Below are 23466 nucleotides of genomic sequence, written 5' to 3'. Positions count from 1 at the left end.
CTCTTCCTGTTTGTCTGTCTCGTCCTGTTTGTCTGTTGCTTCCCTTCTGTGTGTCTGTCTCTTCCTGTCTGTCTGTCTCTTCCTGTTTGTCTGTTGCTTCCCTTCTGTGTGTCTGTCTCTTCCTGTCTGTCTGTCTCTTCCTGTTTTGTCTGTTGCTTCCCTTCATTGTGTCTGTCTCTTCCTGTCTGTCTGTCTCTTCCTGTTTGTCTATTTGCTTCCCTTCTGTGTGTCTGTCTCTTCCTGTCTGTCTGTCTCTTCCTGTTTGTCTGTTGCTTCCCTTCTGTGTCTGTCTCTTCCTGTCTGTCTGTCTCTTCTTGTTTATCTATTTGCTTCCTTCTGTGTCTGTCTCTTCCTGTCTGTCTGTCTCTTCCTGTTTGTCTGTTGCTTCCCTTCTGTGTCTGTCTCTTCCTGTCTGTCTGTCTCTTCCTGTTTGTCTGTTGCTTCCCTTCTGTGTGTCTGTCTCTTCCTGTCTGTCTATATAGCTTCTTGTTTGTCTGTTGCTTCCCTTCTGTGTCTGTCTCTTCCTGTCTGTCTGTCTCTTCTTGTTTGTCTGTTGGCTTCCCTTCTGTGTGTCTGTCTCTTCCTGTCTGTCTCTCTCTTCCTGTTTGTCTGTTGCTTCCCTTCTGTGTGTCTGTCTCTTCCTGTCTGTCTGTCTCTTCCTGTTTGTCTGTTGCTTCCCTTCTGTGTGTCTGTCTCTTCCTGTCTGTCTGTCTCTTCCTGTTTGTCTGTTGCTTCCCTTCTGTGTGTCTGTCTCTTCCTGTCTGTCTGTCTCTTCCTGTTTGTCTGTTGCTTCCCTTCTGTCTGTCTGTCTCTTCCTGTCTGTCTGTCTCTTCCTGTTTGTCTGTTGCTTCCCTTCTGTGTGTCTGTCTCTTCCTGTCTGTCTGTCTCTTCCTGTTTGTCTGTTGCTTCCCTTCTGTGTGTCTGTCTCTTCCTGTCTGTCTGTCTCTTCCTGTTTTGTCTGTTGCTTCCCTTCTGTGTCTGTCTCTTCCTGTCTGTCTGTCTCTTCCTGTTTTGTCTGTTGCTTCCCTTCTGTCTGTCTCTTCCTGTCTGTCTGTCTCTTCTTGTTTTATCTATTTAGCGCTTCTGTGTCTGTCTCTTCCTGTCTGTCTGTCTCTTCCTGTTTGTCTGTTGCTTCCTTCTGTGTCTGTCTCTTCCTGTCTGTCTGTCTCTTCCTGTTTTGTCTGTTGCTTCCCTTCTGTGTCACCAATGCTCTTCCGCAATACGTGTCTCTTCCTGTCTGTCTGTCTCTTCCTGTTTTGTCTGGTAGCTTCCCCTGTGTGTCTGTCTCTTCCTGTCTGTCTGTCTCTTCCTGTTTGTCTGTTGATTCCCTTCTGTGTCTGTCTCTTCCTGTCTGTCTGTCTCTTCCTGTTTGTCTGTTGCTTCCTTCTGTGTGTCTGTCTCTTCCTGTCTGTCTGTCTCTTCCTGTCTGTCTGTCTCTTCCTGTTTGTCTCTTCCTGTTTGTCTGTTGCTTCCTTCTGCGTGTCTGTCTCTTCCTTGTCTGTCTTCGTCTCTTCCTGTTTGTCTGTTGCTTCCCTTCTGTGTGTCTGTCTCTTCCTGTCTGTCTGTCTCTTCTTGTTTATCTGTTGCTTCCCTTCTGTGTGTCTGTCTCTTCCTGTCTGTCTGTCTCTTCTTGTTTATCTGTTGCTTCCCTTCTGTGTGTCTGTCTCTTCCTGTCTGTCTGTCTCTTCCTGTTTGTCTGTTGCTTCCCTTCTGTGTGTCTGTTTGTGTGTATATTTGACCCTTCTTCTCTTTTATCTCTTTGTCTGCCTGTCTGTCTCTTTGTATTCATAACTGTTTGCTCTCTCTCTCTTTATTTCTTTTCTTCATTCGCGCTTTCATTCTCTCTCTTCCACTTTCTCTTTTATTCCCTCTGTCTCCCTCACTGACGTTCTCTCTTTTTCTTTTTCTCATATTATCTATGTGTCTGTCTTTCTGTCTGTCTGTCGACTTTTCCTTATTCCCGCCATAAGTTTCACTAACTTTTACCAAACTTAAGGTAGTCTTTTTTTCCCTGTCTCTCTGTTCCGTCACTATCACTTTCATGTTACTTTCATTTTTCTTCTTTCACTTTCACTTCCACTTTCATTAGCCCTTTGATTATTTCCTTGTTGTCCCACCTCCATTCATTATAAATTATCTCTCTACATCATCGTTAATCTATTGTTGACTATTTATTACTGCCTTTCTCTGTCTGTGTATGTGTCTCTCATTTATTATTTCTACTTCTCGTTAATGTTGCTTACTCTCTCTCTCTCTCTCTCTCTCTCTTGACCCGTTTCTTATTTTGCTTTTTTCGTGTGTCAGTTTAGTGGTGTCTGGCTCTTGTGCTGATGTATCCTATGTGTGTGTGGTAAGCCTGGTCCCCACACCTACCATGGACCCAGAATCATCAATAAACCGATTACTTTGAGTGAGAGCAGTACATGGAGCTTGACCTCTCTCTCTCCCGGCACAGTTTAGCAGGTACAGTTCACCCCCCCCCCCTCCCTCCCTTCTCCTTCTCTCCCTCCTCTCTCCTCTCCTTCCCCCCAAAAATATAAATAATGTAAATTCCCAGACCGAAATATCAGTACAGGGCTGCCAACATAAACGACCCGCCATAGGATTACCTACATATAAGAGTTTCTTTGTTTATTAATGATCATATATATTTTTTTAAATAATTGTTTTATGTGTTTTATTACGCTGTTGATTAATTAATGTAGATGGTACCTGTTTAAAAGATAGGTGAACGTTTGTGGATGAAGAAAACGTTTATGTCGTTTCGGTGACCGTGGAGCGCGGAGGTAGTGAAACATGGAAAGACGAATCCGTAGACTTTATCGCACACACTAAAACCATATCTCTCTCTCTCTCTCTCTCTCTCTCTCTCTCTCTTTCTTTAAACGAGCGATTTTGGGTAAGGGACGCCGCCGGGTCAAAGCATAAAATGACAGTCATTTGCATAGTATTGATTTAGTGAACAATGTTGACACGAGTGAGCAACTCTCATGCTGTCGCCCTTGTCTAGACTAACAACAGGTTGTCATGACGACCCTCGTAAACACATCCCTATTTACTTTACATCTTCCACAATCAACGAAATGAAGGACTGATGAAGACTAAGAAGGATTATAAACAATACCCTCTACCTCCCTACCATCCTGTCTACCTCCTTCTCTCTCTCTCCCCCATACCTTCATCTTTCCCTTTCCACACCACCTTCTCTCCCTCCTCAATGATCCTCCCACATCCTAACAGTTCCTTCCTACCTCCCCACACCTCCTCCCGACCTCACGCTATTTCCTCCCCATCACCCCGTAGCTCTTCCTCCTCCCCATCTCCCCATAGCTCCTCCCCACCTACCTCTCGTTACATCTAGATCCAGTTCGTCCGACTCACAGAATAAACCTGACTGGCAGTGGGTAAATATGTCAATGATATATTTTATTTCCCAACCAGGATGACTCAGAGACCAAGTTGTGAGCCTTTTATGTGGGGGGTTCTCCATGTCTCGTTCGGTAAGATTAGGCAAGATAAACTTTATAGCTTAAAATAAAAGCATAATTAGATGGCCCACTGAAAAAAAAAAATATTTAAGCGTTACGTAATTTGTGTTACTGTTGTTGAATTTAATGATCATTTTTAAACACTTTTATTTTTTAAAAAGAAGTAAAAATAGAGACAGAGACGAGGGGAAGAGACATAACCAGAGAAACCTTTTTACCACCGTGCCATTAAGACTTGTGCCAATTAACATTGTGCGCCCATTAGGACTAGGCCCCCAAACTCCGGAAAAAATAGGTTAAAGTAGGTTAAGTCACGTCAGGTTAGGGTAGGTTAGACTCTATTAAGACAAGAGTGAATAATTTGACTGGTCACTTTGGGGTAAATAACAGAAACAGTACTACAAATAGCAACAAAATTCCTTTATTTGTGGTATTTTGGCCATCCTCCCTGTGGCCATCACTAGTCATCATATCTGTGGCCATTATACCTCTAGTTATTATCCCTATGGCTATCATACCTGTGACCATAATACCTGTGGTCATCATACCTGTGGTCTCTCATACCTGTGGTCATCATTAATCATCATACCTCTATTAATCATCCCTATGACCATGATACCTGTGACCATAATACCTGTGGTCATCATACCTGTGGTCATCATACCTGTGGTCATCATAACCTCTATTAATCATCCCTATGACCATGATACCTGTGACCATAATACCTGTGGTCATCATACCTGTGGTCATCATACTAAGATATGTGACAGTCAAAGTATAACTCCACAAAGAAGATAATGACATGATGGTAATATACATGTCTGGTAGAATCTAATCATCTCATGTGAAATTATGATTTGTAAGGTTGTTCAAGACGTGGAATTTCTGTCCCTGGTAATTGAGGATAAATTATATGTTGTCATGGGAGTGATGATTCACCTGACATATTTTATTTTCCCAGTTAATTTATGACATCAAAGTGTATGTTGTATAAATGAAGGATTTAGTGATATGTTATTATTAAAAAATAGAGTGTGTCAATGGAGACCAAATAAAACTGAATATATTATTATCGATATATGTTACTTATATATATTTATTTATTTAATTTCATCTTCGCATTCTTAGTGAAATATTACAATCAACACACGCAGGTAATTTATTAATATTACTTATAAATATTGTCCCGTAATAATTTTGGTTTTAAGGTTGAAGAAATTATTTGTAAAGGCCATTTTGGTGCCATTTCTGAGTTTACTTAATGCGAATAACCACGCAAAAGAGTGTAGTGACATCAGTGGCTCCGCTCTATGCTTAGTGACATTAGTGGCACCTCTCTGCTTATAATGACATCAATGGCACCTCTCTACGTGTAATGAAATCATTGGCACCCCTCTATACGTAATGACATCAGTGGCACCACTAAATGAGGAGTGACATCAGTGGCACCCCTCTGCGTATAATGACATCAATGGCACCCCTCTACGTGTAATGAAATCATTGGCACCCCTCTATACGTAATGACATCAATAGCACCGCTATATGCTTAGTGACATCAGTGGCACCCCTCTACGTGTAGTGACATCAGTGGCTACACTCTATGCGTATTGACATCAGTGGCACCCCTCTACAGGAAAGCGAGTCTCCTCTTGTTAATTACGTATTTGACGCTTAATTAAATGGCAAAAGACGGCCACTCACGCATGAGGACGTCTGACTCAGCCCCGGTGGCAGAGAAACACAATTTTACGACTCTGTGATGGTGGAATTAATCTTGTATGTAGTGAAGCTTTCCTCTTAATAAGGAGAATTTGTCATATAAACGATAGATATTCTCTCTCTCTCTCTCTCTCTCTCTCCACTCAACATCCAGTATCCAGGCAAGACGCTAACGTTCCTGATCCTTATCTTGAGAATTAAGTTAGTGTCCTTCAGAAGTCATTTCCAGGAAGAGAATAAATCAGTGGTGTAATTACCCACCCAAGACCCGACACGTTCATAACACTTCTATAACACCAAAGAATTACTGTATGGCATAACGCTGTTGTTACTGTACGTGCTCGAGTACTGTGAAAAGTTGAGTAGGTGGAGTAAAAAGTAGGAGGAGAAGGAAGTGAAGGATGATGATGAAGGAGATGAAGGAAGAAATAGGAAAATGAGCAGAAGGAGGAGTGGGAGGAAGAGAAACGAGGTGAGGAGGAGGAGAATGGATAGAAGAAGGAAGATGATATGGTAGGAGGAGGAAGAGGAGAGGGAGTGAAGAAGAGAAATAAGGTAAGGAAGAGAATAAATATAAGAAGGAGGAAAAGGACGCGAAAGAGGAGAAGCAAGAAGAGAAGAGAGGGAGAAAGAGAAGCAAAATGAGGTTAAAGAAGAAGACCAAAAAAAATACGAGATAGAAGCATATGACGAAGAAGAAGACATAAACAAAGATAATTAAATAGAAGATTGTAAACCATTATCACAACTTTCCTCATATACAGTACTTCATCCTTCACAGTTCCTCGAAAAAAAAAAAATAAGTAGTAGAATGACAATGGTATTTTTCCTGTTTTACCTTTACACTCTAAACTTTGGAGAGCTTTTTTTTTTGTTAAGTTAGTAAAGTTGAGTTACAAGACATATAATCTTCTTCACGACAGATAATTGCTATATATTCTTTCTACCAGAGTGTGGAAGGTGTTATTAAACTAACTTACTGTACAGGACTTCCGAGGTGCTGTTGTGTTCCGCTCGAAGATTGGAGACGTTGTGTTGGGGGTTTTTTTTTTGGGGGGGGGGCAGTTTCTTGTTATTACTTTGTTGCTGTTGTTGTTTTTGTTGTTAGTGCTGTGGTTTTCCTTCTTCTTTGTGTTATATAATTGTTGTTTTTGTTGCTTCTTCTCCTTCTTGTCATATAGTTGTTTTTCTTGTTTTTGTTGTTTTTCTTCTTATAAGATAGTTCTTGTTGTTACACTGGCTAGACAACACACTTGTTGTTGTTAATGTTATTGTTGTTTCTGTGTTTGTTGTAGTGGTCAGATAATACACATGTTGTTGTTCCACTCTTTTTCAGAGACTTTTATAATACTTGTTAACTAACTTATAATCCTCTTACACCGCTACTTAAGGTATAATCATTGTTTATCTCTTCACTATAATCCTTAACAACGCTTGATGAGTTTATTGCGTGTATAATTATGCTTTTGATCAACTAAACAACGCATAATTAATATATAATATATTAATATATAAGCCTTTTAATTTTCTTATCACAGCATAATTACACTTCATTCTCTCACAAAAAAATAATAACAATACTTGATAGTGTCGCCATGTATATAATTAACTTATCAACTTTCTCTTCTAAGTATAATTATTACATGTATCTAACGTCAACCAAATTATTATTATTGGTTGGTATTTTCAGGTTTAAAATAATATATCTCTCTAACCCACCTTAAGAAATATAATAACTATATAAGTCTCAACTATAATTCTTTATAATATTTAGCGCGTTAATCACAGGTGTTATATGACCTATGTAATAGATATATAATTTCAATTTCAGTATATAATTTCTTAATCATAAGGCTATTATTTCTGTACACTAATAGGGGATTATCACCCATTGTAAAAGTGGTTGAATATCTCTGTTATGCCTCTACCACGTCTTAAATGCCCTTATGACCTTTGTGATACGTATCTTAGCACTGTCTTGCCCCGTAAAGGTTCAATCGTTGTTTGGTGATAATTATTTGGCAATAATTGTTTCCTAGGAAGGGGTTTGTTTAACGGGAAGAGAGAAATACAGACAGAGAAAAAAAAAAGAGAGAACACACACACACACACACACACACACACACACACACACACACACACAAACTATAAGCTGCTGCAAAACTCACAACGAACTACAATTAATTTCCACCCAACAGCTAATTAACACCTACCTGGTTGAACATTTTCTCCCACCCGCCACAGGTGTTATTCTGATGATACAACTCTGCCAACATTCCACTACACCTGCCAACACCCTACTACACCTGCCAACACCCCGCTGCACCTGCTAACACCCGCTGCACCTGCCAACACCCCGCTACACCTGCCAACACCCGCTGCACCTGCCAACACCCCGCTACACCTTTCAACACCCCGCTACACCTGCCAACACCCGCTGCACCTGCCAACACCCCGCTACTTTCAACACCCCACTACACCTTTCAACACCTCGCTACCTACCAACACCTTCGCTACACGTACCAACACCTCCTACACCTACCAACACCTCGCTACACCTACCAATACCTCACCAACACCTACCAATACCTACACAACGCTTACCTACAACACCTCGCTTCACCTACCAACACCTCGCACTACCTACCTTACCCTACCACTTCCACTACACCTACCAACGCCTCCGCTACACCTACCAACGCCCCATCATACCAAAAATTAGCCAATGCATTATATAGATTAATTTATGTATTAACTATGAAAATCTAAATACAAAATATAAATTCATCAAAAAAAAAAAATCCAATACAACAAATAAATTAACGGCAAATACAAAAAAAACGGCAATTACAAAAACACAACCCTAAACAACAACGACAAATAAACGGGAGGAGAAAAACAACGGATAGTGAAATGAAAAAAAAAATGCAAATATCAAGGGAAAAAAGAGCGTGTACAAAAACATTAATTCATATGTAAATTAGCGAGAAAAAATAGCGAGAAAAGCGTATGAATATGTATGTGTTAGTGACTATCTTTGTGCATCCCATCAAACAACGTAACATATCGCTATATAGAGCTACATACATACATACATACATACATACTTACATACATAAATACATACATACACACATACATACATACATACATACATACATACATACATACATACATACATACATACATACATACATACATACGTGCATACATACATACATACATACATGCATACACACATACATACATACATACATACATACGTACATACATACAATCGTTCTTAATCCCAGAATCATCCCCAAAACCAACGTCATTTACTCCCTGAAGTTGATTCCAATTCACCTTTTCCTTCGGGGCCTCCAACCTACCCTAAAAACCTTGCCTGTGTATGTGTGGTGGAAGGGGAAGGGGAGGAAGGGGAAGGGGAGGGGTATGAGAAGCAGGTAAGGGGAAGGGGAGAGGAAGGAAAGGGGAAGGAGAAGGAGAGGGGATATGGGAAGCAGGTAGGGGAAGGTAGAATGGGAGGGTAAGGGGAAGGGGAAGGGGAGAGGTATGAGAAGCAGGTGTAGGGTAAGGGAAGGGGAAGGGTATAGGGGAAGGGAAAGGACAAAAGGGAAGCAGAACCATGTTTGTGTCACTGTGGGGACCAATAAAAACACGCACCACTTTCAATTACGCCCGCTGCTCCCGAGGCCCGTGGGAAGGGGGAGGGGAAAGAGGAGGAGGAGGAGGGTTATGAGGAGGGGGGATGGGGAGGAGGTAGAGGAGGAAGAGATAGGGGAGGAGGAGGTAGGGGGGATACCTTCGTGGTCTGGTCTATTTTCATTGACCTCAGGTATACCGTAATGACTTGTTTTATTTGAAGATTTTCTCTCTCTCTCTCTCTCTCTCTCTCTCTCTCTCTCTCTCTCTCTCTCTCTCTCTCTCTCTCTCTCTCTCTCTCACTTTTCAATAGGTTGTTTCGCACTGTGCATTGTTTTTTTTTGTCTGGGGTGATTGACAACAGACAGACAGATAGACAGACTGGGTATAGGGATTAACCTTGCCAGACACGACACACACAGACACACACACACAGACACACACACACACACACACACCAGTATTTGTCACTATTCATACCTGATATGATCGACTATATCGTGAAATACCGCGTGTGTGTATGTACAGGTATCACCACGAGAACATTTCTGGTGACATGATAACGTTTACTGCATCATGAGAACGTTTACCGCGTCATGAGAACGTTTACCGCGTCATGAGAACGTATACTGCGTCATGAGAACGTTTGCCGCGTCATGAGAACGTATACTGCGTCATGAGAACGTTTACCGCATCATGAGAACGTTTACCACGTCATGAGAACGTTTATTGCGTCATGAGGACGTTTATTGCGTCATGAGAACATTCAATGTGTCATAAGAACGTTTATTGCGTCATGAGAACGTTTACTGAGCCATGAGAACGATTCGTCGTTCATGAGTTCATTTCCTGCTCCACAACCACTCACCACTCACCAGTCACTACCACTCACCAGTCACTACCACTCACCAATCACAGTCACTCACCAGTCAGTCAGGTTGACAGGTAACTGACAGAAGAAACATTATCTCGCGACAGGTAAATCATGCGATACTGACAGTGACGGGCTTGTCCAGGTGTGTGTGTGTGTGTGTGTGTGTGTGTGTGTGTGTGTGTGTGTGTGTGTGTGTGTGTGTGTGTCTATCCGTGTGTTTTACGTACATATGATAAGAAGACGAGGAAGAGGAGGAAAGAGTATAAAAGCAGACGAATAATAATAATACTGTAATAATAATAATAATAATAATAATAATAATAATAATAATAATAATAATAATAATAATAATAATAATAATAATAATAATAATAATAATAATAATAATAATAATGTTATCCATCTTAAAGTGTAACTATTAAAAATTTTCCTCACAAACATCTTAAAAACTATTGATTTCATGAATAAAAGTTCTTCAGTCAACCTCACAAAAGACTTAAGAACAACAAGAACAATAATAACGAACAAACAATAACAGGGCAGTAAATTTAATCTATAATGTGAATAAATAATGAAAATAAATCACAACAACAAATCTCATTCATCATTTCCACTGTTATTGTTGATATCAGTAATTGCATCATTGATTGTGATTGAATAGTTAGACACACAACAGTAAAACTCAATTAACTGTAACGACTCCACGTCTAGGTAGGAATACATGACTAATGACTCGGACTCTTACAGTAATATATCACTTTTATAGCTCAAAGTCACTCTGGCTCCTACAGCTCCTTAACCAATCAATAACATTCTGTCTCAACCAATCAGTGACTACATCTGACGTCACTATCTGGGGTAAATGGATGTCCCGGGAGCCATTCATTTCTAAGTGGCCTAACATTTTAAGCCAATCGGTGGCCTCGAGCTCTGACGTCACACACGCTACTTGAGTATTTATTGGTTAATATCACGTGATCTCACCCTCAGAAAAAAGCAACCTAAGATTACAAACGGTGACGACTATACACTTTTTTTTCTAGAGTTGAATAAATTAAGACTTTGTGATGGAACTTACTTTGTCAAATACTGTAGAAAAAATTGGATGTAATTTAAATGGGTCCCTTTTCTATTAGGCCTTAACCTAACCTAACCAAACCTAACCTAATCTAACCTAACCTAACCTACACACACACACACACACAGAGGTGTTTCAGTGTTTTCCATTGTGCTCCAATACGTTCCAGTAAGTTCAAACGCTTATATGCTACAATGTATTCCAAACATGTTCCAATGTATTCTAATGTGTTCCAATGTGTGCCAATGCTGCGAAATGTTCCTAGACAGAGAGAATTCATTTAATAAGGTTATAACCGAGATATTAAAATGGTGTCAGTTTTGCTGTAATATTTTTCTAGTTTGTGTGTTGGTATGTGGGTTTAAGGGAGAGATATGAATACAGTGAAAGATATAAAACAAAGAGAGAGACAGAGATAAAGAACAAAGAGAAAAGGGAGTATTAAGAGAGAGAGACAAAGAGGAAAGGAGAAAAAAACCAGATAAAAGATAAAATGAGAAAGGTAAAGAGAGAGGAAAACATAATACGGTATATGTGTCAACAAACATGAACGACTTTACCATTTATTCAGTAGCTTCAGGAAACAGATACAAACAAACAAACAGATAGACAGATAGAGACAGAAACGGATAGACAGACAGACAGAAAAAAACAAAAACATAACCACTTCTCTCCCAGCCGCTGTGTTTGGTGTTGTGACGTGGTTGGTGTTTGGTTTATGTTGGCCAGAACACAACCGGTTTAATTATGTACCGGCAGCTGGTGACGCTTTGTTGATATTTTGGTCCTTCTGCATGACTGGTGGCTGGCAGGACTTGTTGAGATACACACAGCACCGATATATGTGTGTGTGTGTGTGTGTGTGTGTGTGTGTGTGTGTGTGTGTGTGTGTGTGTGTGTGTGTGTTCTGTTTGATCTCCGTGATTGGTTTATGTATGGATTATATACATGACTGGTGTTGGGTTGTTTTATCTTGTGTGTATAAACAACTTCTGGTAAGGTTTAGTCAAGAGTTTTATTTTTCCTGGTTTATATGTTATTTCGACATTGCCCACCACCTTGTCTGGGTTTATGTAATGTTTACTCGTCATAATTTCAGCAATTTTCCACCTTAATTACCCACCACCCGTAATTACTCATTAGTGATCTTTGTTGTTTTTTGTTGATCAAGACATAATCGAGTAATTAAACACAATCATTTATAATTCCAAGATAAATTGTGTTTCCGGCTCAACTCATCATAGGTCTTCCTGAATATATTTGTTAATGGTCTAGGGTGGAGAAATTATGTTGTTTTTAATGTTAATGTGTTTATTTTATTAGAGGTTAGAGCAGTGTGAGTTTCTGTTACAGTGTCTGGTGTGGTGTTTCATGATTGAGATATTTATACTTTGCTTATACAGTACACACACACACACACACACACACGCACGTACACAGGGAACTAACGAGGTATTTACATAACATTCTACTAATGGCCAAGTCGAGGAAATTCTCTACAATGCCCTTTGAGAGAGATGATACAATGATCCCCAAACCCGAACCCTACCTTTTATGTGAGGGGGGAGAAGGGGGGAGAGGGGGTAAGCATAGAAGTCATATCAAGGACCCGACCATATGACAGAGTGACAGCCCCCCCCTCCCTCCCCTACCACTCCCCCTCCTGAAGCCTCTACTAATGATGGGCGAATAAAGTGATATGTTTGGTGACAGATACTGTACAGTGGCCAGACGTAAACAAGATAGCCAGTGGGTATTAAAATGTATCTCCTTGAATAATAAGGAATAATAGACAGGGAAGGATAATAGAGAGAGGCGAGAGGAAAAGTAAAAAGGAAAAGAAAAATAGGAAAAGAAAAAGAGGAAAACAAAAAAGGAAAAGAAAAGAAGGAAACAAAAAGAAGAAAAGAAAAAGAGGAAAAGAAAAAGAGGAAGAAAAACAGCGACACAAATAGAGGAAAAGAAAAGGAAAAAACGAAAGAAAGGAAAACAAAGAGACGAAAAATATTTATTAGATAGTTAATGATACTCGGAAAAAATGTGACTGAATAGAATTGAATAAATTTATGTTGCAAGCATAGGAAAAAATGGTGGAAAGAGAAACAATAAGAATGAAGAAGAGATGGAGGATAAAACGATAAATATTGAAGACATAAACTAAGTGGACAACAATACCCGAGCACGGGTCAATGACCCACATCAGGGTCTGGGGGAGAAAATATAATAATAACAATAATAATAATAATAATAATAATAATAATAATAATAATAATAATAATAATAATAATAATAATAATAATAATAATAATAATAATAAAAATAATAATAATAATAATAATAATAATAATAATAAGAAGAAGAAATGAGATATATATATATATATATATATATATATATATATATATATATATATATATATATATATATATATATATATATATATATATATATATATATATATATGTGTGTGTGTGTGTGTGTGTGTGTGTGTGTGTTGTGTTGTCAATGAAAGAGAAAACAACTGAGACCCTGCAATTGTGTGTAAATGAGGCAGAAAGACAGATCATTAACCTGGGTCATAATAACCTGGGTCATAATTTTTGTCCTGCCATATGGCAGCAGGGTTTACCATTAGACAATACATTACGCTTCCAATATCTTTCTAGGCAGTAGTACCTCCCTGTTTGGTAGCTGCCGTCTACCTTTCTTAATGACGATAATGTTGGTGGTAACATCTGGTGTTTGTGTGTGTTTGTTTGTTTAACTCTTATGATGATGATGATGATGACGGTCATTTTCGGCAAGAATGGTGGGCCAGGTCAGGAGTGGACACTAATGGCCGTAATTAAAATACTAATGAAGGATGTTGGTCATTGATACAATTAACTGAGTTAATTTATGATGATTGTGATGAAAGACGGATACAATAAAATATTAAATTGATGATTGAGGAAAAAAGAGATATATTTATTATAGGAATTTGACTATTTTCTTCTCTTTAATCTGTTTGTATTTATTTATTTAATAATTTATTTATTTATTTATTTAACTATTTACCTTTATTCCAATTAATTATGTTTGTTTACCTCTATTTGCACACACACACACACACACACACACACACACACACACACACACATTTGACGTAGTAGACCAAGTATCTAAGATAATAATTAAAAAATAATCTGTCAGATAATCACTACAGGACGAGAGTGTGAGTTTGCGTGCGACTGGTCGCTCGATATCATGACGTGTGTTTTTATTCCTGGTTGGAGTTTTCGTGTGGCGGAAAGTTAGTAAATCACGTCCAGGAACTCTGTGAGAATTATCTCTCTCTCTCTCTCTCTCTCTCTCTCTCTCTCTCTCTCAGCCACCTGCGTTATCACATATCTTAACTGATCTCACAATATCTTAATCGTTACAGCATCACGGAATCTCTCACTAGCATCTTAATGTCTCTTCAGTATCTCTGGTCGCCGTCTCTCCAGCACCTAGTGTCTCTCCAGCACCCAGTCTCTCTTCAGCAACCTAGAGTCTCTGCAGCACCCAGTGTCTCTCCAACATCCCTAAGTGTCTCCTACAGCTTAAGGATGTGTCCCCCAGGATCTCTCCCAGGAGTCCTTGGCACAGGAGGACAATTTCAAGAGGTAATTAGCTGGAGGCCAGGACGTAACCCGGACAAGACGGGGCTTTTAGCGCAGACAACATAAATTCAACTCACGTCGTTGTCTCTCCGGGAGTCAAATGAATTTTTATTTTTCGTCTGTGTACTTTTGTCGTGCTGACGTTAAGTGTCGGATGCTGGTCCCTTCACCATTTGTTCTTATTTAGAGAAGAAAACTGTGATTTACGTCTAGGATTTTTAGGGTACAGTTTGGACATTGAGACAGACACAGGGAGAGATGAGTAAGAGACAATGAGAGACAGAAATATTTAGGGTACTGTTTGGACATTGAGACAGACACAGGGAGAGATGAGTAAGAGACATTGAGAGACAGAAATATTTAGGGTGCAGTTTGGACATTGAGACAGACACAGGGAGAGATGAATAAGAGACATGACTACGAGAGACAGAGACAGGAAAACTTGAGAATGAATTAAAAACAGAAGTTTGAACATCATATTATCCTGTGGTCTGGTTGAACACTAAGCTGACGTAGAGTAATGGCTATATCGCCTCGCCTTCTATTCACCGAGATCATTGTCTGTACCACCTGTATGGGTAAAACAATTTCCGGCATGTCATCCTTCTCGCTACGACTACCAACACCATTATCACCACTACCACCACAATACACCACCACCACCACCCACCACCCACAGTACCTTAGTAACAACCAACACAAAACAACTACCACACCACAACACCACCACTACCACAACACCACCACTACCACCACTACCACCACACCACCACTACCACAACACCACCACTACCACAACACCACCACTACCACAACACCACCACTACCAACACACCACCACTACCAACACACTCACAGCTGAAGAGAAACACTGGTAGGAATATGACGGCCAAACATTTACCCCAAAATCTGCAGTTCGTAACAGGGCAATTTAACCTTAATGAGATGCGGCTTCGCTAAAATGGTAACTATTGTTCCGTAATTGAGCAGTTATGTCGTGACTAAATTCCTTTGCATTGTCAAGGGCCGTGTAGTACTATTTCCTCACACCTCCCCCCCTCACCTCCCTACCCCCTCCCCCCCACCTCCCTACCCCCTCCTCCCTCACCTCCCTGCGCCCCTCCACCCCCCCACCTCCCCCCTCACCTCTCACTATGGTCCTCCCTCATCAATAACCCTACACCCCTCCACCCATCCAACACCATCCATTACCCCCTCATCCATCACCCATAACCCCTTCCCCCCTCATCCTCACCACCAACTCTCATCCATTACCCCCCTCATCCATCACCCATAACCCCTTCCCCCCTCATCCCTCACCCACCAACTCTCATCCATTACCCCTCATCCATCACCCTTAACCCCTTCCCCTCATCCCTCACCTAACTCTCATCCATTACCCCTCATCCATCACCCATAACCCTCCCCACTGTACTATTGTCTTTAGTGTTTAATCGGACATTAAGCCCTAGATGCTGTTAACAAATTCGAGATAAATTTCTCTTTTTGTTCGTGAGTTGATTATTATGTTTTCATGTGAGAGAGTCAATAAAACCTATAGTCTAGAATGATTTATTTTTTCTACTTTCTATTTTGTGTCCTGAATTTCTCCTCTTATAGTCCTATATTTTTCTCTCCTTTCTCTCTCTCTCGCTTTGTACCTCCTCACCACCTTGGATCAGCTGAAGAGATATCCCAGGAGATGACAGGCAACGATAAATTATCAACACTACCAAAGTTACTCTCTCTCTCTCCTCTCTCTCTCTCTCTCTCTCTCTCTCTCCTCTCTCTCCTCTCTCTCTCTCTCCTCTCTCTCTCTCTCTCTCCTAAATTGCCTGGATTGCCTGGACCACCTGTGTGTTCCTCCCGTCTTCTGTTCAACTATGGTTTATGAGGTCAGGGAATAGAGGGGAGGAGAAGGGAGGGAAGAAGAGGAGAGGGGTAGGGGAGGAGAGGGGAGGGGAGGGGAGGGGAGTAGAATAGAGCAGAGGGGAAGGGAAGGGAAGGGATGGGAAGGGATATGAAATTGAGAAGTGAAGGGGAGAGAAAGGGAGGGGTGGAAAAGAGATGCTTATCCTTCACCCTGTGACCCGAGATATACATGAGGAAGGGGAGTGGGGAGAGAGAGGGGGGGGTAGAGGAGGTGAGGGAGTATGGTTAGAGAGGGGGGAAAGAGAAGATGAGAGAAGGATGGAAGGAGGTGAGGGGAGAAGAGATTGAAGAAGGAGAAGGAAGGAGAGAGAAAGTGAGGGAGAGAGGGTGAGAGAACGATGAAAGGAGGTGAGGGAGAGAGGGTGAGAGAAGGATGAAAGGAGGTGAGGGAGAGAGGGTGAGAGAAGGATGAAAGGAGGTGAGGAATAAAGAGGGTGAGAGAACGATAGGAGAAGGTTAGAGAAGGTGAACGAGGGAGGTAGGGAGATCCTCATTCATTACCGAGTGACAGGAATTGCTTATGAGGAGGAGAAAAGGCAATAAATGAGTGGATGGAGGGAGAGGGAACAAATAAGAGGATGGAGGGAGAGGGAACAAATAAGAGGATGGAGGGAGAGGGAACAAATGAGTGGATGGAGGGAGAGGGAACAAATGTGTGGATGGAGGGAGAGGGAACAAATGTGTGGATGGAGGGAGAGGAAACAAATGAGTGGATGGAGGGAGAGGAAACAAATGAGTGGATGGAGGGAGAGGGAACAAATGAGTGGATGGAGGGAGAGGGAGCAAATAAAGAGATTCTCACGCCTCACACTGCGACAATAGTTATGAGAACGTTTAATGAGGGAGAGAGGAGGGAGGGAGGGAGGTAAAGGAAGAATAAGAGAGAAATAAGATAGAGGAACAGGGGAAATTGAGGAAAGAGGAAAGAAGAGAGCGGAAGCAAGAGGCGAGAAAGAGAATGGTGAAAAGAAGAGATAAGTAGGAGGAGGTGGGAGAGAGATGAAGGAGGCGGAGATAAAACGAAAGGTGGAGAAAAAGGGAAGAGGAAAGAAGAAAGAGGCAGACGGAGGGGAGGGGGGATAGAAGGAGGAAGGGAGAGAAACAGAGCAAAAAAAAACAGAGGAGGGAGAGAAAAGAGGGTGTAAGGGAAAGTGTGGTGAGAATACATAACGAATGATACATTATAAACATTATATACGATACTAGATATTATATAATTGAGGTAAATGTATAGACCTTTCATGTAACGATATTTTAACACGGAATAAATCTTGATAATTACACAATTAGGTTTGAGGGAACAGATTATTATAGTGGTTAATTAAAACTCCAACAACGTTAATAATAATTCACCTAAGATCCCGGATTCCCAAAAGTTCGTACCGTGATATTTTGCCGGAAGTGAAGATGTAAGGATAGATATGATTGGCTGAATCCTGAATTATAAAAGTAACGACCTGAATGGCGTCAAAAGTACACTGAGACTCTATCACTACCAATTACACTGAGACTCTATCACTACCAATTACACTGACATGTTCACATAGCAACAACTAGCGTAACACTGCCACTCATTAGAAATATTTACCTCATATCTAATACTTAATACACAAGAGGATGTTAATATTACCTGAAGCAAATACCCCCAGAACTTTCCTCATGCTGTGGAATATATTTAAGTTTCGCCTTAATATCATGGGGTAATATTCATCATTATCAGAACGGCTGGGATCTGAGGTGAATAATGGTCTAACTGTACATTTGACGGTGAATAATAGTGAATAATTGATTTTGTGTACATTTGACGGTGATTACTCAACTAAGTGTGTACATTTGATGGTGAATAATTGAGTTTGTGTACATTTAACGGTGAATAATCGACTAATTTTTCGCTTATAATTACATGATCTCTTTGCAATTATTATAAACAACTATCATAAACTTATCAACTTGATATAATTAAGCTTAGACCTTTGATTGGAATGCTATGCAGCGTTTACAATAAAAGGAAATCATTGCAGGTGTTATAAATTCAACAGCCTGTTAGAACTACATCACACACACAGACACAGACAGACACACACACACACACACACACACACACACACACACACACACACACAATATGATGTCATTGCAAATTCTATAAACTTAACAGCCCGAAAGAAGCACCTTTTGCCCACGTTGTCTGCAATGACATAAAGCCTTTGCAACAAGATAAAAATAAAATTGCAAGTACTATAAACGTAAAACCCCGATAGAATCAATTGCAACACCTTGCGTGCAACAATATAAAACCTCTTGCAACTTTTTTTCCACATTACAGTCTGATAGAATTACACTGAGCACTTTACAGTACATGTAATGATACTAAAACCATTGTAACTTTTATTTTCAACATAACACCCAGACAAAAATTACAGAAAACACTTTATATTCAATAATACCAAAGCCAATACAACTACAATATACAATTTACAACCTGAGAGAATCACTTATAAGACTACACACACACACACAACAACAACAACAACAACATAAGTTCGCTGGGAGTATTGCCAATTGTTACTTTTCACCCACTTTAAAACGCCTCAACAGCCTGTGAACACGACCACAAAACTACCTTTATCGTGCAACACAGGCGAGCGAGGGTAGTATAGCCGGGAGCACCAGGGTGGAGGCGAGGAGGTAAGAGAATTTGGCAGTCTTCGTGAAAACATTCCGAGCTCCATAAATTTACCAGTGTCGGAGAATGGGTGAAGGAGGTAGTGAATAGAAGGGACTTGGGTGAGTGGGTGAGTGAGTGAGTGAGTGAGTGAGTAAGAGAAAGAAGAGTGTAGGTATGTGTGTGTGGGGGTGTCTAAGGGAGGAAAGACAGGGAGAAGCTTGCTGAGGGGTGAGTGTATGGGTGAGTGAGTGAGTGAGCGAGCGAGGAGTGAGTGAGTGGAGTGAGTGAGTGAGTAGAGAAAGAAGAGTGTAGGTATGTGTGTGTGGGGTGTCTAAGGGAGGAAAGACAGGGAGAAGCTTGGTTGAGGGGGTGAGTGTATGCTGGGTGAGTGAGTGAGTGAGCGAGCGAGTGAGTGAGGAGTGAGTGAGTGAGTGAGTAAGAGAAAGAAGAGGTAGGTATGTGTGTGTGGGGGAAGAGAGAAGGGGGGTGTAAGGGAGTTTTGGGTTGAATGTATATTGGGTTTTTGAGGATAACGAAGAGAGAGAGAAACAGACAAATGGAGAGACAGAAATAGTAAAAAAAAAAAAATAAGTGAAATTGAAATAAAATGAAATAAAAAGATACAATTCATAATTAAAGACAGATAGACAGACTGATAAAAGACTCACGCAGACACGCAGAACACTCTCTCTCTCTCTCTCTCTCTCTCTCTCTCTCTCTCTCTCTCTCTCTCTCCCTACAGCCAGTATAAATACACCTTTGTAACATAAACACTCATCTTTCTTTAACAACAACAAACACAACGAATTAAAAGACGACCAAATAAACACGATTACAATCATTTTTTTTCACTATAATTTATGCTGTGAGTCTGACTATTGAGTGAGGATTCCTCCACTTATAGCGAAGGTGCGTCAATATTTACTACACGGATGCAGGTAAAAGTAATTAAGCCAGGTAAATAAATTATCTACCTGTGAGTGTTTTATTTATTTTTTCTTATTAAAAATATAATATACTCTACCTTTCTATAATATTTTTGTTATTGTTTATCTTTTGTTTTTTATCTGAAAATCTGATGAAATTTTATCCGGAAGTGGAATTCAATAGAGACCCCTTGAAACCGTCATTCGAAACTCGGTAATAAGGTATGATGCTAAAAACAACAATTAAAATCTACTTAAAATCTTTAATTGAATTTATAATATCAAATTAGCATAAATGAGTCAAAACAAGTTATTGTTTTCTTGTCTCCGGCGAATCCATAATTACTTTGGGCGAATAGTTTAATTACCTTTCTGGGATCATCTGAAGACCCGCCACCACTGACTTATTTACTTTAACATTAACCACCCTAGCCTAACCTAACCTAACCTAACCACCCTAGCCTAACCTAACCTAACCTAACTTAACCTAACCACCCTAGCCTAACCAAACCTAACCTAACCTAACCTAACCTTCCAAATTATCTAATATGGAGACATTCTGACAAGCTTCATTCCTTAGGCACCAATAATAATATGCACCATTAACCATAAGTACCTCCTCCAGGCACCAATAAATATGATTAACGCCACTCATGAGACAGTAATTATCATGAGTGCCATTTAATTCAAGTGCCATTCCCAGCCACTAATTACCATGACCACAATTACCCTCAAGTATTATTATCACTCACTGATCAACGTAATTAAGCACTATTCCATGGCCACTAATTACCATTGCAGCACCATTAAACCACAACCATCACCATGAGTACCATTTACTTCAAGCATCATTACCGGGCCATTAATTATCATGAATACCATTAACCACAAGCACCAGTTTCAGGCACTAATTACCATAAAAGCCATTATTCCCATATTCTAAAAACCATGATTGGCGCCATTATCAAGCGCTAATAACACCCACGTTCTCTCTCTCTCAGGCAACAGGTCATGATCAAATGTGTGTCAACCAGTACCAGTTTTCAAGGGCTGAGAGTTTAACATGTGGATTGATAATGGTGGTAGTAGTGGTAACAATGATGGTGGTAGTGGTTATGTTGGTAGTAGTGGTAATGATGATGATAGTAGCGGTAGTTATGGTGGTAATAGTGGTTGTCATGGTGATAGTAGTGGTAGTTATGGTGGTAGATGTTGTTGTGGTGGCAGTAACGATTCTTGAGGTGGATATAATGAAAGACTTGGTTGTAATGAGGATAGTGGTGATGGTGATGATAGTGGTGATAGTGGTGATAGTGAGGATGGTGGTGGCTGTGGTTACGGTCAGTTCAGTAATATAGGTTCACAGGGGCCAATATTTCACCGCGTTGCAGTTTGCACGTGCCGGGAGCGCCAAACGACCTCGTTAGGCTGTTGGCTCGTTAACCGTAACTACCGGTGTGGGAGCCGTTTTTATGACCCTCAGTCAAGGCCCCGGATGTTGGGGGGAATTCTGGATGAGAAACTTTGATCATTTATCGTTACTTCTCTATGTACTGATGAAGGGGTTTCCTTCTTTCATTTATGTCAGCTTAATTGATTGTGATTTATTGTTGAAGTTTTATAATAATAATAATAATAATAATAATAATAATAATAATAATAATAATAATAATAATAATATTAATAATAATAATAATAATCATAAATAATAATGATGATGATGATGATGATGATGATGATGATGATGATGATGATATGATGATAATAATAATAATAATAATAATAATAATAATAATAATAATAATAATAATAATAATAATAATAATAATATTAATAATAATAATAATCATAAATAATAATAATAATAATAATAATAATAATAATAATAATAATAAATATTAAATAACAGCAATAATTAAATAATAATAATAATAATAATAATAATAATAATAATAAATAATAAATAATAGTAATAATAAATAATAATAATAATAATAATAATAATAATAATAATAATAATAATAATAATAATAAATAATAAATAATAGTAATAATAAATAATAATAATAATAATAATAATAATAATAATAATAATAATAATATTATTATTATTAGTATTATTAGTATTATTATTATTATTATTATCATTATTATAATAAATAATAATAATAATCAATAACAATAATAATAATAATAATAATAATAATAATAATAATAATAATAATAATAATAATAATAATAATAATAATAGTAATATTATAATAATAATAATAATAATAATAATAATAATAATAATAATAATAATATTATAATAATAATAATAATAATAATAATAATAATAATAATAATAATAATAATATTAATAATAATAATAATAATAATAATAATAATAATAATAATAATAGTAGTAGTAATAGTAATAATAATAATAATATGAAGAAGACACTAGGAAAATACTGCCCTTGGACCAATTGTTCCTGTAGGTCACAGAACCAAGCCATTGTTACGTGGTCCAGTTCCACTACTGTCACCTCATCGACTCATCCCGCTATATACCGCCCATACTTCACCAGATTTAAGAATGTTCCTCCATATCCCTGTCTAAATTTTTAACTTTTTTTTTTTACGGGTTGGTGCAAGACATGAATCACGTCTTTTGTAAACAAATGACTGTAGTTTTGCGTGGCTAGAAACAATGATCCTAGAATTTGTTTAGTCGTTCAGGGACAATGTCATGATTGTAAGTGAGGGTGACGTGGTCGATATCAATAACCACAATTCGTGTCGTGTGTCACAATCAGCCGCGTGTTATGTCATGTTATTATCTCGGCTTTGTGCTGATTTTGCATGTTGATGTGTCCGTAATGGAGAGGATTATGTCACTATGAGGGCGGCTGATCCCCTGAGCCGGACCAAAAGCCGGGTCACTCACGGCTCTTATCCTACTGTTTATCTTGCTAAACTCACTTTTCGGCTGAAAGATTGGTCGGGTGAAAGTCGCCAGCCATTCAGACAGTGACGTGCTGGTGAAGATGAGCTATGAGTACCTAATTTGCATGTTGAAGGACGCTCACACCCCCTCTGTAGTCAGGATGGTCAGGGAGACGCCGGGCCGAGCACTAAACCCGTGGAACGTCACGCCCTCAGCCTAATGCACACACTTCTCATGCCTCTCTCCTCAGTAGCTTGAGTGTTTAGAGGGAAGCCAGGACGGACGTGTGGTCCCCGTCCTCCACCACCACACCAACTCACGCTCTCTTGACCTAATACACAGTTGCGGTGGTTGGACGGTCAATACTCCGGGTTCTGAGGAGACGGCCAATACACCGTGTCTCACCCTGGCTCACTGGTGTCTCCCTTGAGGCTTTGTAAACACTGTTATACATATATACTGGAGAATGTCCCTGTGACTCCCTGCCTCAATGCTCACTGTTATAATGAACCTAACCTAACCTAACTTAACCTAACCTAACCTAACATAACCTAACCTAA

The sequence above is a fragment of the Homarus americanus genome, unplaced genomic scaffold (assembly GCF_018991925.1).
Source record: "Homarus americanus isolate GMGI-L3 unplaced genomic scaffold, GMGI_Hamer_2.0 scaffold56705, whole genome shotgun sequence".
NCBI classification, from domain to species: Eukaryota; Metazoa; Arthropoda; class Malacostraca; order Decapoda; family Nephropidae; genus Homarus; species Homarus americanus.
The sequence above is the reverse complement of the archived record's forward strand: the minus strand, read 5'-3'. Positions refer to the sequence as shown.